This window comes from Stegodyphus dumicola, chromosome 7, assembly GCF_044657685.1.
Source record: "Stegodyphus dumicola isolate Sdum_Otavi_A_Nest chromosome 7, ASM4465768v1".
NCBI classification, from domain to species: domain Eukaryota; kingdom Metazoa; phylum Arthropoda; class Arachnida; order Araneae; family Eresidae; genus Stegodyphus; species Stegodyphus dumicola.
Genome location: NC_140774.1, coordinates 169,578,827 through 169,596,044, shown reverse-complemented (window position 1 = coordinate 169,596,044; position 17,218 = coordinate 169,578,827).

The following is a 17,218-nucleotide window of genomic DNA, read 5'->3' as shown; positions in this document are numbered from 1 at the left end:
TTTCAAACAGAACATTTAAAACGCAATTAGTTTAGGTAAAATACTTCTGTAAATGCTATGAAAATCGTCTAAAAAATATGCGAACATACTTCATAAAAACATTTCAGCAATTTATTTCAATTATGACAGTTTTAAATTATTGTAAATATTGAAGCATTGAAATGTGAGCATATAAATTAGCAACAACGTATGGCGTAAAAAATTGGATAAATGGCGTTTTAAATTTCAAATCCTACTGCTTTCTCTGGTAGCTGCGTAGAAGGTAACATGGAATTTAAAGTGTACCTAATCAAAATGTCATTCAAATGTTTAATTAAATCTTAAAGCTGTATGTAGCCAAGCATAAATTAAAGAACTGCTGATTAAAATGCGTTGTAAGAAATGAATTAAATTTACGTTTAAAAGGCATATGACAAGTTAATTTTTTTAATTGAAGGGGTTTTAAAAGAATTAATTACCATATTCTGTTGAAGTAGATCAAAACTAATATCAAAAATAGTATTTAGTGGGCAAGTAGGTAACGTCATTTAATAAATAACAATAAAAATATTTCTCGTTATTATTATTTATCTATTTATTTATGTATGGGTGTGTGGGAGGGCGTTTGTAAATTAAAACGTTAACAGTGTTGCCTTTACTGAATTAATTAATAAAGAAAAGAAATGAATATTCATTAAATTCCGGAATAAAATTCTCTGAAAAACATTTGACAGAAAAGCGTGATTTGAGGCGTAAGATATTCTGCAACCTACGGTTTTTCTGTTTTTAAAATACTGGGACTGCTCTGAAGTGTGTGTGTAAGTGTTTATCACTGTGCTTTTAGTGTTTCCTATAAACATGGTTAGTAAATAAAGGTTTAAGTATGTTGTATAGCCTGCTTTATAGTATATGCCTATGATATTGGTTTGAGTTAAACCTCGTTACTAATTTCTATATCCTCGAATGTATAATAGTTTACAAAATAAATGTAAATATGATTTAAAAAATCACATTCTTGCGAACAATTAGTATAGTCTGAAACACATTCTTAAAAAAAATTAGTTTAGTTTAGTTTAGTTTAGTTTAGTGACGGAGGACGTGGGCACCACCCCTTTACCATTATGGTTAATTGGTTTAATGCCACGTCCACAAAAAAAAAGTAAAAAAAAAAAAAAAAAAAAAAAAAAAAAAAATAGATAAAGAAGCAAAAAATGCATTTTACCAGGTTTCAGTGGTTCATTGTAAAACCGTTATAATACCTGCTGGTAGTCTCCAATTGGCGCATTAAAAGAAACGTTTCCGGTAATTTTCACTTCCCGGAAATCCCACTGGTTGATTTAACGCGAAATCCCACGCAGTATTGCAGGCGAAACGGTTCTCCCATCTTCGTAAAGTGTTTCAGGCAACAAAAGATCGAATACAGCTTTTGTTGTAAGAGACATCCATTCCAAACACGTATTGAAAGACACATCCTCCGGAAAGATTTTTATAGCGTCACTGTATGTGACAGTCCAGAAGAATATTCATGGAATATAATCATCTAAATATTCTATAAAGCGGTTAAGATTACCCATGATCTTGCGTTTGAAGCATAAATTATTTCTTTTTTACTTCCTTGTATAAAGTGAAGGAAGTATTGTAATCGCGAAAAATTTCGTGTATCATAAACATGTAATGGTGCACCTCTCTTTTTAGATGCAATAAACTGCACCAAAAGTACTCATATAGACACCCACTCTGTTACTGAGCTCGGTGAGCTCAGTTGATTTTTATTGTTATATGTTAGTATACCGTTAATTTTTCCTTTAAAAATGATTGAATTATGATGTTCTTTTATCCCAGTTAAGAATTTTATGGCTTTAGTTAATTTGCATGCAATAGTTGTAGAATTATCAAAAATTTAAAAATTATGCTGCTAAGCCTAGCGAAACAGCCGTATTTGTTTACATTTGAAACTTGAGCATAACAGTAAATTAAGTCAGTTTCTGCACCGTCAGTATGTTTTTGCCATATGGGACCAAAAGTAAACTTTCAGTTGTGTGCACCGAAAACTTTGCCTCCTTGCCCACTGGCTGATTTGCTTGTTTTTGCGTAGAAACTTTAATTGTAAATATTTTAAAATTGTTTTAACTGTATTTGTTGTTTTATGTTTTTCTATATTTTTCTATTTTTAATAAAGACAGGTTGAAGTTCTTTGTATTTTTGCCTTGCCGCGAAGTGAGAACTAAACTAATTGAATGAAAAGTATATCTCTAATGAAATTCGGGGAAATAAGTTTAAATGAAATGTAGCAAAAAATGTGTATAATTTAATAGACCATACAAGGACGTCTTGTAGTGTCCGCAGCAATTTTTTTTTTTAATATAAGTGAATGCAATTAAGTTATATTTCGAATACAAGTTTTCTCGAAATATGTCTTATCATAACTTGTCACATTCGATTTACTTTTTCACAATCAACATTAAAAAAATTAAAAATAAAAAACTAAATACGAGATTAAAAGCATTTATATTATTGCATTTAATTTAGCTTTCAGTATTTTAGGTTAGATTTACTATTTGTACAGATATGAGATAATTTTGTCATTAATTTTTTATTTTGTAAAACATTAACAAGAGTAATGTCGATAACTGAAAAATTACGATGATTTGTTTTATTTAATAATTTATAGGTAAGGATTACTGTAACATACTGTGAAATACATGCCTTGATACTTAGCTTCAATAGATTGACGAAAAGCTACTAAGAAAGAGGAATGTTGAAAAGAGAGAATAAAATCGTTAAATATTAAAGAAAAAATAAATTACTGAGCATTTCAATTGCGAAACATTTACCGTCAAGCTTGGATTCAATATTGATTATTTTATTTTGGGAAAGGCACGCTTTAAGTTAATTGGTTTGAACTGAAGAATTCCAATATTATTACGTAAGTCTGTATTTTTCCTTAATCATAATTGAAAGGAAAATGGTATAAATTATATTTAACATAGAAAGATTAAAGAATATACAACCTTTATTAATATCATTCGTTTCCATTTACGAATTAAAAAAAACGAATTTATTAGTTTTAGTAATTTAAAGTAAATGGGGTCTACTTCAAAAGAGAAGCTATCTTGGATCTCAGCGATACACAGTTGTTTAAATACGTATAAATTTAAACAGACCCTTCACTCTAAACAAGTGTATTTACCAAAATATAGGCTATAAATTCGATATTCACTAACAAAAATCTAAGAATAAAAGAAGGGATGAAATTTCGAAACTAATTAAATGAAATAAGCTTTTAAATATGCAGTATATCTAGATTGAGGTAATGAGATTTTAAAGACTGTTATTGTTATGTTTACTATTACTTGAAATGTTTTTCTGTATAATTCCCGCCATTCTGGAGACTGGTCATTATAATGCTCCAGACTGAATCATCCTCCGGAGAGAATAGCATCAAAGAGGAAGGATATTATGAAATTACTTGATGGCAAGTCTAGGCTGTGGGGAGGGTAGTCCATTTGATTTCCTACAAAACAACTCAGTGGAGGCGGCTTTAGTTTGAGCAGCGGTGTTTAGCCGAGCACTGCCATTCGTCAGTAGCACATTTTAAATTGTCGCCCAGACGATAATTACAGGAGTCTACTACGGTACCAAAGGGCCCGGTTTCGAATCCCAGAGAGGACATGGATGTTTGTAAATGTATAGACGGCACTCTGAATATGCGGGAAGCCGAAAGTCCTCTCGTGTGGATTGGTGGAAGGGGAGAAGGGTGGGAAACACGAGGATCCCCACCGGGGTGTTCTCCCTCAAAATTGGAGGTGGTAAATAGGAGTTCATCGTCTCTTCGGAGTAATCTGCGACAACCATTGTTCCATGCAATATGGACAACATCTTAAACAACAACAACATCTTAAATTAACATTCTACCCTTCTTATTTACAACTCTTTGAAGCCTTTATTTTAAACCCTTCAGAAAATTCATTAGCTTGTATTTTTGCCTGGAGGCCAAAATTCGATGCGGGTGAACAAACACCATTCACTTGATCTTCTTTGTTGAAATTGTTTCTGTGCTGTAGAGGAGACTGTGCCATAAGAAACTGAGAAGACTTGGATGTATCCAAGTCGTGTCCATAAGTCCTCTCAGTTGGATTGCTCTGATACTTGTTCCCGAGTTACTGTCAATTTCCCGTAGCACAGCTTCCTCAATGGCAGATGGGGCTGTAGGACGTTGCCAATCGACGTAGCTACTTAAACAGCTTCGGTAGCTACTTACTCGGAAAGCTCCAGTCTCACTTAACCTGCGGTGCCAGTTGTCTGAACATTGTATGACATGCCTGGCGTCTATTTAGGAAGCACTCTCAATGCATCCGCTTCGCGGCTTATCCATTACCATTTACGGTCCCAAATACGTAAGGCATATCGACCGGTCTCTCATTGACTGAACCAATTCATCCTTCTTCTGCAAAGTCCTTGCTTTAGATGATCCTACTGTCTTCTTTCCAAACCTGTGAATTTCGTCCTCTAGCGGCAGTCGGTGACTGTTTCGGGCACAACCTCCTATGTAAACTTTGTTTCCAAAGGTTTGGCAATCCAACATGTACCATTTGTAAATGACCATTTGGGATGCCCTGTATCTAAAAAAAAAATTGTATTACACATGAAATGTTTAAATTAGAAGCTAAACAACAGCGGGTCTGATCATTATTGAAGCAAGAATACAAAGTTAGAAAATAATTCCCTTTTTAACTATTACCAGCTCTTTCATTTACACTCATGTCCATAAATTAAGGATAATTCGGAATTACGCAGAAATCGAACTCTAAAATAAATATATCACCTGTAAAATCACTACACACATCTTCAAGAATCATATGCAAATTTCAGGAAGTAACCAGATAACACTGATGGTACGTCACAATAACGAGAGTGTAAGAGAATGATATATAAGAAATACAGGCAAAGAAGTAAAATTGTTCGAAGGCGCTTTAAAAGCATTTCAGTGCAATAACCGAATAGTTATGACACAAAGGACGCATTTGGATGATTTTTTACGTGGTAGAATTATCGGCCGTCTGAAATGTGGGCGTACCCAACTGGAAGTATCAGACGAACTTGGAATTCCCCAGAGTGTCATCTCCAGGCATTAACAACGATTCCAAGATGATGGTAATGTGAGTAGACGTTACAGCAAAGGTCGCCCCAGAGTTACAACGCCGAATGAAGACCGGTATTTGGCAGCTACTGCCAAAAGAAACAGGCGGAGCAGAGCCTCAGACCTGTCTCGTCAGCTCTCTTCAGCCACTGGTACGACAATTTTAAGGCAGACCGTGTACAGACGCTTATGGCAGATTGGTCTATATGCTCGTAGACCTGTCAGATGCGTTCCACTTACTGCAACTCACTGTCGCCTGCGGTTAGCCTGGAGTAGAGAGCATGCATTGTGGACACAGCAACAGGGGGCTGGTGTGATGTTTTCCGACGAGTCCAGGTGTAGCTTGCAGTCTGATTCTCGCCGGACTTTCATATGGAGAGCTCCAAGTACCCGTTACCACCAAGAAAACATCATTGAACGACACCGTTACGGTGGTGCAGGAGTGCTCGTTTGGGGTGGAATTATTTTGGGTTCCAGAACTGACCTGCATGTTCAAATTGGAACCATGACAAGCCAAATCTATCGGGACGTCATTCTGGAACAACATGTACGTTTGTTTCGGGGCTCCATGGGCGCACGATTTGTGTTTATGGATGACAACGCCCGTCCTCACCGTACAAACATCGTAAGCGAATGCCTTCAATCGGAGAATATCACCCGTATGCACTAGCCAGCATTCTCACCGGACTTGAATCCAGTAGAGCTCGTGTAGGACATGCTTGGCCGACGAGGTGCAGCCCGTCAAGCTCCTCCTACATCTCTACCGGAACTTCGGAGAGCATTGCTTTTTGAGTGGTGTAATATCCCCCAAGATCAGATCGATAATTTGATACTCAGCACGCCTAGGCGTTGTACGGACTGTATTGCATCGTCTGGGAGACATACAATGTATTAACAATCATACCAACCATGTAATATTGGCTTTTTGTAAATAGGTGTTTTTTGTAATTTGCTCCAGGGAGAAAAAATCGCTATTTTTTTTAATAATATCAAACATATAGCATCTTTCTTTGCTCTTTACCTTTTGTTTAATAACTAAGCTTTACAAATAAGTCAAATTTCTTTTGCTTCTAACTCTTCCTTTGCCTGATTTTGCGTTATCCTTAATTTATGGACATGAGTGTAATTTAGCATGTCATCTTTTTTCAGTCTGCGCAGTAGAACGAATTTCAGATATTCCTGTAGAAACAGCAAAAGTGCGAATTGTGTTATCGACAGCCATCTTTAGATAGTCTTTTTCCCAAACGGTCTGCCACTGCGCTCTCTCATCGTACATAATCACGATATTCGGAAAATTATCTAGGACATATATTAGCGTCGGTTAACTTTGGAAGTTCGATGATCAGTGTCTGCCTGGAACTAGCTTCCGTATGTAAAATGTGAACGGCAGACCGTGCAGTTGACAAATTTTTGAAATCCTCATTCGCATTTTGAAGTCTCAGAACAGCCTGAAATGGTTCATATTTTTGGAAAAAATGATAAAGCTTTTTTTGATGAGTCTAAAAAATAGCATTAAAACACCGAGATAGTTTTACTTTGAAAAAAACAAATTCTGAAGGTTTTCAGAATATCTTTAAGTATTGTGCCCAAATGGGCTTTTTTTAGCATTTTGTGTGCTGCCTTTATTTATTAAATATCATACTCTTCGCGCTTAAACCATAAAATTTAATTCAAGAACAATATCATAAAATAATTTAAGAAGAGCATATCTTTAGAATTCCCGATACATAATCTCGCGCGCTGGTGATAATTTTATTTTCGTATAGTGTTGCCATTGCTCTGAAATCGTTGAGTTTCTTAATCAGAAATTCACAAATGCCTAATGAAATTTGAAATACATAATAAAACAAATTCCAAATTTGGGCTTCCAGATGCCCGTATTCCGGTGGAGACGTAAGTTATTCAAATTTCGATGGCTCTAGGTACACTTGTTTTATCACAGTGAGAGATAGATACATATATTTATGCGAGATTCTTTATTATTTAATTTCTTTAAATATAACACAGGGCAATACTATTTGGTGGCAACAATTTAAAAAGTGATTCGCCCTTTATAGTGAATCAACGTAAAATATCGAAACGAAATTAATAGCTCTTCTGGGCTAACAGCCTTTGGGATAACAATACTTCAAAATTTATCGTTCGCTGCTGAAGGAACTGGTAAACAAAAGAGCTCATGCGATAATTAGGGTGATCACACTTCAGAAGATATATAACTAATTCGGATAATCAAGGAAAATGAAATTAGGTGATGGTGACCAGATTTCTTCATACATATACTTGATCCTGAGGGTCAGTGAAAACAAAATTGTGTCAACGCAATCAGCGTTCTTAACTTTTCCTTTAGTTCTGAACTTTTGGTTCGAGTATTCCGAACAAGTGTTCTATATAGTTTGAGTTCTTCGGGCCCATAATTTGCTGCGAAACTTTATAGTATATTTTCTTTGTTATATCTTAAACCAATACATCTGAAGGACAATAATTAAGATAATAAGGATAATAATTTGAAGTTACATTCCTGACGAGGAAAAGTCCAAGTTTTGTGGGAAGTTCATTTGGTCACGCAACCTGTAAATGCCGAAACGAAATTAATAGCCTTTCTGAACTAACGGCCTTTCGGCTCAAACATCAATAGGAAAGCATACTTTATAAAACAAATTACATATAAAGTATTGCCAAACATATATTAATCAAATACGCAACATGCATCTTATTACATGTTTCACCAAAGTACTCAGAAAATTGCGAGCGTACTTTTTGTTTTACTATTTTGTTGATATTTATGGACACGTGCGGCACTACTGTGTTTATTAAATTGCATTTTAAATTTGTACTATATTACCTCTGTATACAGCGTTTTTTTAAAGCAGTTATTGGGAAATAAAATAAAATGCAATGTTATAAGTTTAGCTTCAAGAGCCTCAGGAGTGGGATGCCTTCGTGGAGGATGTTTTGAGGGTAACTAGCTCGTATACGCGTTACACACGGGGAAATGTACGAAAACGCCCATGCAGCCAACCCGTTTGTCGGAATTCAAATCCCTAGCCAAACTAACAGTGTTCAGCGATTTTAGTGCTCAGCCACTGGTGGGTTAAAGGCTTAGGCATTGTATCGCTGAGTGTATTTTCAGGTAAAATGAGAGCATAAGAAGCGTTTAAATAATAAAATTCAGGTTTTATATGCGTTTGTTTTGTTTATGCTGCGAATACAGTTTATATTGATCCTTATCAATCCAGTACCATAAATTATTTTAAGTATGAAATTAGATAACTAGTTTATGACTACTTTGTTGAAATATCTTTTAGATAAAGTGTAATATCGTGTGGCCCAGCTGCGTCCACTTGACGCTCACAAACTACGCCGACCCGGCCGTTTAACTGAAACAGAATGTAAAACTGAAAAATAATGACTGGATGAATAAATAACGAGATCACTATCCACCAGGTTCTGAGATCTTAAACTAACCTAACCGCGTTCTACAATACCGCTGGAGATTCAGCTAGCTTACTGATTAAGCACTTGAAGGATACAACAAAATCTGCCGAGATAGGCACACAGGCCGACACGCGCGGTTCTTAAATTCTACCTAGCAACAGTCACGTTCGAGATTCAAGAAGCACACCTACAGTCTCGTTTTCCTTCTATTTAAACTCAACTTGCTTCCGCTAAATTTGAATATACTGCGCGCTCTACTACAATTTACATACTCTGGCATTGGCAATTCTAGGGGAAAGTAAAGGCTTGACAGGAAAGATAACTTAAAATAAATTTTAGCTAAAATAAATATAAACCCTACAAAAGAATGATATGAAATAAGGCTATTATTGTAAAAGAATTATTATCCAGATTCGTTTGTTTTTCCTCTGTAAATATTGCAACTTTGCTTTGTTTAATTAAATATCAAGGAAAATATTTTTTCCTGAACATTAAATTGTCATTAACTTTTAATTCACACTTAAAACTTAAATCATAAATGCTACTTTTTAGCTATCATTTCACGATTAAATGATATAAATCAAAAATTTATAAGGAATAAAATCACTGCTTGAGATAATTATTAAAATTGTTTGGTTTTATTTTATTGAGATTACGGTAAATCATAATAGGGTTATCTGCCTAAGGGGAGAGATGCCTTCGTGGAAGATTTTATAAGAAAAACTGTCTCGTATACTTGTTACACATGGAAGAAAACCCCGAAAATGCCCAACGCCTGGAATCGAATCGAAGTCAGAACTACCAGTTTTCAGCGACTTTATCGATCGGCCGCTGGTCGGCTTAAAATTAAAGAATATTGATTAAAATTTCAAATCTAATGATCGTACAGTAAAGATCAATGCATTGAATTCAAGAATTGATGTGCATCACTAAATTAAATGTTAATTTTGCATTCGGTCTTACCAATGTTTAGAATTCATTTACTTCTTTAACAATTATTAACCCTTCGACTGTCATCAACGAACTCAGTTCGCATTGCAGCTATGGACTGCGGTGGGACAAACGAGAACAGCTCGAATTACAAATTAAAGAGTGATAGGTTACGTTCGTGTTTATAAAGAAAGAATTGCTTAATCTCGCAACAGTCGATTGAATAAAATTTTAGCATAATCGATAATCGTAGTGTCAGTTATTAACATGTAATTTCAGTATATGATATGTAATGCCGATATGGGTTTCATTACTTTTGCATACCAATGAACTATTAAGTTGAAAAAAAAAACAATGCGTTAAGCTCATTTTAAAAATAGATTAGGAAGAACAGCTGTTTATACATGAAAAACATCATTAATATAGTTTGCAGCAAACATTTAATTCGTCAGCAGTTTTTATTGAAGTTTTCAAACTAAATAGAACGGAATTAATTTATGCGGAAATATAAAATGGTTGAGAAATGCAAAGGAAATTGATACTATTATATTACAATTTAATGATGAAGTTATTATTATATCCACGAAATAAATCATGTTAGTCTTCATTATTTTGTTTTGTGGTTTTCCTGTAAACGGCCATCATGGAAAACATAATTGTCGACAAGGAAAGTTTTAAAATTTTCAGGACACCGGAAACTTCCGAATGTAAAATATTGCGCCAGACAAAGCGAATAAAAGTTAATCTTTTTGTTCCGGTTTCTGACACCTACATTTTCCGGTTGATGCCGATATAAAAATGCAGCGCTTCTGGGTCATGTAACTGTTGATCTCTGCGGTTCAAACATGATTCCCTCTGCTAAACTTTCTCTTTCATTGATCGTCACATTCTTAATTGTGACTTTCCTGGTGGATGGGTTATCTGCTATGGCGCTTATGGACAAAGGAGGTGACCAAGAAAACGGATTACTGGATATATTAGTAGCAGGCCTAATTGTAAAGTTTTTGCAAGATAGCATGTGACGTAACCAACAACATGAAACTTTATAATTTAGCTGAAAGTGATGATGATATGTCACTGTTTAATCTACTATAGTGGCTTTCGAAGCACTCAAATTATGTGGAAGAGATATCGTAATTTGTGATTTACGAAAATGTTATTGTGATTGCTTCTTATCCCCTAAAAAAACAGGCGTACATTGATTCCGATAGACCTTTCTGTGAAAGAGCCTCAATGGTGACTTCCTGTTCATCCAACAGCACTCTCTTTAAGATACCAGACTAATTTATAAGATCATCAGGAGTTGTGGGGAAGGAACAAGGACAATAATATTTAAATGAAAAACTGCAAATGTGAATTTGTGTTTGAAATTCATTGTAAATTATTTCATTCTATGTTGGTATCATAAACATCGTAGCATACTGTGATATTTCATGTTCATCAAAATCTTTACTATATAATATCTTTATTTGCAAGTGAAATTGTTTAATATATTTGACAAAAGACAACTCGGGGATTTCTACGTTTCATATTCCTATTCGATTTATCTCTCACTATTAAAAGACCAGAATTTTATTGTCGAATATTTTACTTAATTGGTAAAATGTGCTTGCTAAAATTTTCCTTATAGAGATAATGTTGGGAAAATGTATAGATGCTTTTGATAATAACTTCGTTTACAAATGTTTTATTCAATAAAAGTAAAAAAACATCATTTATTTTGCTGAAAAATGTTTTAGTCTTTGATAAGATATACCAGTTACTACTATTTTCTACCGTTCACGAATCATTTCATTTTGATGTTACTAATGTGAAGCTCTAAACTGCCCATTGTGATATCTGTGATTTATTCTGTGCATTTACCTTAACGCTTAACTATAAACTATAGCATCAAATGCATGATTAAAGTTCACTTCTACGTAACTAGTACTCACTGTTTAAATACAAAATTGAAATACAAAGTAATTTACATACTATCAATTGTTAAGATAGAATTTTCGGTATATCTTAAGAATTTTATGCTTATATGTTCGCAACTAAAATTTAGAAAACTAATTTTGAATGGTATGCGTCTAACAGTCGCATGTTGCTTTAAATGTATAATTAAGTTTGATGTTCTTTTTCAGATTAAATAAAGTTTTATTTTTAATTTAGAGCATAATTTGTGTATTTTAATATAATTATTACTTAAAACTCTGGACTAAAGATAGTTGTAAAAAGGGATTTAAATTTTTGAACGAAAGGAATTGTGGAATTAGTGAAGAAATATGAAGTGTTGATATAATATATTTAAATATTGTGTTTCTGCACTAATCAGTGCTCAGCCAAAATAAGATTTAAATTGCATTTTAACTTTTCTCTTGTTATTAAAAACGCCCTGAAGTACTAACAGAATAGACAAAGCTTTTACGACTGTATAATTATCAGATATCATTTAGATTTCACCTGAATAATGTAATAGTCATTTGATAAAAAACATTATTATATTGCTAATATAATAAATTCCAAATATATGTGCAGAATAGTACTAAATTAATAATTTATAATTTTTATGAATTACCTTCCTGATGTTTATTGCATAAAAATGATTAATCATTAAAACGCATTTAAAAATAATATTTTAAAGTACTTTCGTTTTCATCAGTGAGATTTTTAAAAGATTCGTATAAATTTATAAGAGAAGTGACTAAAATTAATATTTAAATATGCAAAACATTAATCATTTTTTTGGAATCTAAAAGAATATTTAGTTGAAATATTTTAGATCTTTCGGAAACATGTAAATTGAATTTTCATGTCTTTTAAAACTAGAAGATGATTTAGCTATAATGTTTCTTACAATATAATAGAATTTCATAAGCTCATGAGTTTAAAATTACTCAGTTTCAAAAGCAGTAATAGGTTAACCGAAAGAGGCAGTTTACCCAGAAGGCCCATTAATTTCATTTTAGCAATTCTCATCGTCCAATATAAAGCGCCGTTTTACTTTTCAAATTGTTGCCACCAAATATATTAGATCCCTGCAATGAATTGAAAGAAATTAAATAATTCAGAATGTGCATAAATGTATGTATGTTTCCCGCATTGTGATTAAAACAACGGTACCTAAAGACATCAAATTTTAAATAACGAAGTCATCCACTCCAAATTTCGAATTTGTTTAATTATATATTTCATACTTTAAAAAACTCTAACGAATTTTTGATTAACTAACTCAAATATTTCAAAGCGAGCAATGGCAACGCTGTGCGGAAAAAACATTTTTATCTCCAGCTGGCGAGAGTGTGTATCGGAAAATAATTTGTGATAGTGCTGTTGAATTGAATTTTATGGTTTAAGTGCGAAGAACATCATATTTAATACATAAAGGTAACACATTAAACTAAAAAAAACGCTATTTTGGGCGAAATATAAAATCTGAAAGCTTTCGGATCTTTCTTTATTTTTTTTACATTTTTTAATTAATCTGAAACGGTATTTTGCTACTGGGAATTTGATTTATGATATTGTTGTCACGTCGCATATTACTGGAATGTAACGTCTTCCTGTTCTTATTAAGGAACTGTAAGTAACGTCTTCCAGTTATTATTATTATAACGTTGATTTGCAATTAAGGATTGTTGATTACCTGTTATTGTAATTTAATAAATTTCCTTACATCTTATAAAAACATAAATAATAGCTTCCAGAAATTTTAAGTTATTTTGCAGTTATGCAATTAATGTTAAATAATTATGCATTAAATTATAGTACATGACACAATAAATGCTACAAAGCATTATTTCCAGCCTTAAATACAGATTTAGAACAGTTTTCTAGAAATTACTCTGAGAGCTTCTTAGTGCGCCAATAAAGAACATTGTAAAAAATCTAAAGTCTAATATTACTTAAAACGTATTGATGAGTGAAAATATTACGGTACTTTTTTATTCATATGTAATACGGTTATATTAAGAATCGCAAATTTACTTCTTGAAAATGAATCGCTCTAATTTGCAATGCATATAACATTTGCTTTAATTTTAAATTTATTAACAAATGAACTTACTGTAGTAAATATTACTCAAAGTATTAGTAAATATTATCCAATATGTTAGCAAATATTATCCAAATTATTGCTAAATATTATCCAATAACACTTTGGATAATATTTACAAAGTGAACTTACTTTAGTAAATATTATCCAAAGTATTAGTAAATATTATCCAATGTGTTAGTAAATATCATACAAAGAATTAGTAATTATTATCCAAATTATTACTAAAAACGCCAATAACACTTTGGATAATATTTACAAAGCAGGGGCATAGCTAGAGGGGTCATCTGTCCTCGGGCGCAGAATCCAAGGGGCGCCAAACTGATGTTACGACATTTTAGAATTAAATGTTTTCCATCCTTGGCAAGCAGTAGGGGGCGCGAAATCTTCAGTTGTCCCTGGGCGCTGAAAACCCTAGGTACGACTCTGTTACAAAGTGAGCTTATTTTAGTAATTATTATCCAAATTATTACTAAATATTCTCCATTAACACTTTGGATAATATTTAAAAAGTGAACTTACATTAGTAAATATTATCCAAAGTGTTATTATCCAAAGCCATATCAACAATATCTATAAGTAGTGTTTATAAGTAAATATACAATTTTAGGTTAATGTATACAGAAGTAAGTTAAAGCCTTCTTAGAAAAACATTTTATTTTTTCCACAATGATATTAGAATACGTAACAAATTCTGGAATTTTTAACTAGGTATGATACTATTCATTATAAAATATTAAATTAATAAATAAATCTAGCAGTAAACAGTTACCTAAAGTTTGTTAATCTCTTGAGGAAATTTAGTTCTATTTAATCTTTTCAACAAATAAATTCTCTATGCGGAATTTGAAATATTGCATGTCTCACGTGCTGGAGATAATATTTTTTTTTCGTACAGTGTTGCCATCGCTCTCTTTGAAATTGTTGAGTTTCTTAATAAAAACTCATAAATACTTTACAAATTATGAAATCGATAATAAAACAAATTTCAAATTCCAAATTAGGGCTTCCAGATGACCATATTGATTGGAAGATTAGGTTATTCAAAATTGGATGGCTCTAGGTACCGTTGTTTCATCACAATGCGAGAAACGTACATACGTTTATGCAGATTCTCTATTTTTTAATTTCTTTAAATATAACACAGGGCGATACTATTCGGTGGCAACAATTTTAAAAGTGAACCGACGTTTATAGTCAACCAACGCAAAATGCAAAAACGAAATTAATAGCTCTTCTGCGCTAACGCCCTTTGGGCTAGAAATCTGAAAGCTTTCAGGTCTTTTATTAGGCGCAAAGAGGGATTCAAAACGGGATTTAAAACGTGATACAGATATTAAAAGTCATTCGACGCAAAACACCGTTAAACATTGTAACGACTTTGCGTTGCTACGCTACCAACATAATGTCAGAAAGAAATGTAAAGAAATCTCGCGTATAAAAATATCCGTGCTTGAAGATGCACACGATATTAATGCTAATGAAACCATTTGAAATCGTTAAGTTTGTTAATCAAAAATTAGTTAAAATTTTACAAAATATGAAACAGATACTAAAACAAATTCCAAATTCCAAATTGGGACTTCCAGATGCCCGTATTCCTGTGGAGGACTACGCTGTTCAAAATGTGTTGTCTCTAGGTACTGCTGTTTTTTCACAGTGCGAGAAACATACATACATTCATGCAGATTCTTGATTATTTAATTTCTTTAAATATAATGCAGGGATCTAATATTTGATTGCAACAAGTTGAAAAGTGATTCAGACTTTTATAGAGAAATAAGGTCAAATGCCGAAACAAAATTAATTGTCTTTCTGGGCTGTAGCCCATTTGAGCTAAAATATATATAACGGTGTGCTATGACAGTATCGAATATTTTTACATTGAGAGATCGTGAATTAAATGCATTTTAAATTAAGAAATGAAAATTAAGACCTGCAGCAGTCAGTTTGTTGATCCATTATAGACAGATTCATTTCGAAAGAGAAGTATCTTACATCTTACCGAATGACAACATACTTGAATCAAAACGGTAACGACACATTAATAGTTGATTTACGGCAAAATCCCATTTCGAAACTATACGCCCTTTTTGGACTATAATGATACACACTGAATAATATCACATCATCAACCTCATATCATTCTAATTTATTTTTTAAGTGCCTTGTCAATCCGAAATTCGGAAACTAAATGTCACAGTCAATTTTTGTCGTACAGAACGTAATTATATCTACAGTTCTAGGGACCGTATAAAAGTTACATTTTACAATTTTCACAAAATAATTTTTTTTAATTTCGAATTTGAATAATGTAATATTTGCATCATTTAAAACATTTTTATAGCTATTATTTTATATGCCTACAACAACAGTTGCAGTCGCGAAAAAAAGGCGGTATAAAACTTTAATGGACACGATTATATATATTTGATGAAAACAATTTATTAGCAATTAGTAGATCAGTTTAAGAATCTTCTATTTTTTTCTTCTGAAAAGACAGATTCTCGCAATCCATTCATTCCTAATGGGGCCCACCAGCGGCCGAGCGGTAAAATCGCTGAACACTGGTAGTTCGGTCTGAGGTTCGAATTCCGCGAACGGGCTGGCTGCATGGGCGTTTTCGTCGTTTTCCCCATGTGTAACGTGTATACGAGCCAGTTTCCCTTAGAAAGTCCTCCACGAAGGCATCCCTCCTCTTAGGCAGATAGCCCTCGAGGCTTTGCCATAATCACACACACACACACACACATTCCTAATGGGCCCATTCAGTCGATTGGCATGATTCGAATCTCAGACGGAATTACGAGTGTTCTGCGATTTTACCTCTCTTCCGCTGCTGTTCTCCTAAATGCAAAAGGAAAACTCACTTTAAAGACAAAAATAAATAAATAAATAAAAAAGAAAAGAAAAAAAGATAAATCACAAACTGATATCGATAAAGAAAATATTTTGACATGACTTGTTTGGGTCCTAAAAGTGATTACTTAAAATAACTATTGTAATATTAAATTACAAATTAATCTTCTTAAAAAAATTGCTAACTTTCAGAATTTAGTTCCCTACGTGCAAAACCAAAGCAGATAAATGAAGGTCTTAAAGAAGTGTAGAAATGTTAGCAAAAAAAGGGGGTGAAACGATAACGAAACTTTTTCACAAGCAAAAGAGGTGGAAAGAAAAATCAATAAAATGAAACAATTACATTATGAAAAATACAATGCTAGAATTAAATTTAAGAACGAAATACCGCTAGAAAGGTAAAACTAAAATTTTATCTCAGAACGGAACGCTTTATTATATAGTTAATGATTTAATACCTCTCTGCTATTTTTCAAAAACTATTTACGGAAAATCACAGAAAAATACCTTACAGCAGTATTTTCCTGTGATTTACACACTTAGTATTTTTATTCATAAGATAGAAAATAATTGAGGAATGATATATATTGTGCATAAGGTGAAAAATAAATACGTCATAAATAATGACTATGCTTTTAATATAGTCAATAGTTTAAAAGCCAATTTATTTCTGACACTTGAAAACATTTTCTCCACACTTATTACATTTTCCACTCTTACCCCCCTTTTTTTATTGTCAACAAGCTGTTTCATTAATGATTGTTCCCTTTTTTTAGGAAACGAAATAAATGCATTGAAATCAGTAATGAACCATTAAAATAATTCAACTTCTTTTCAAT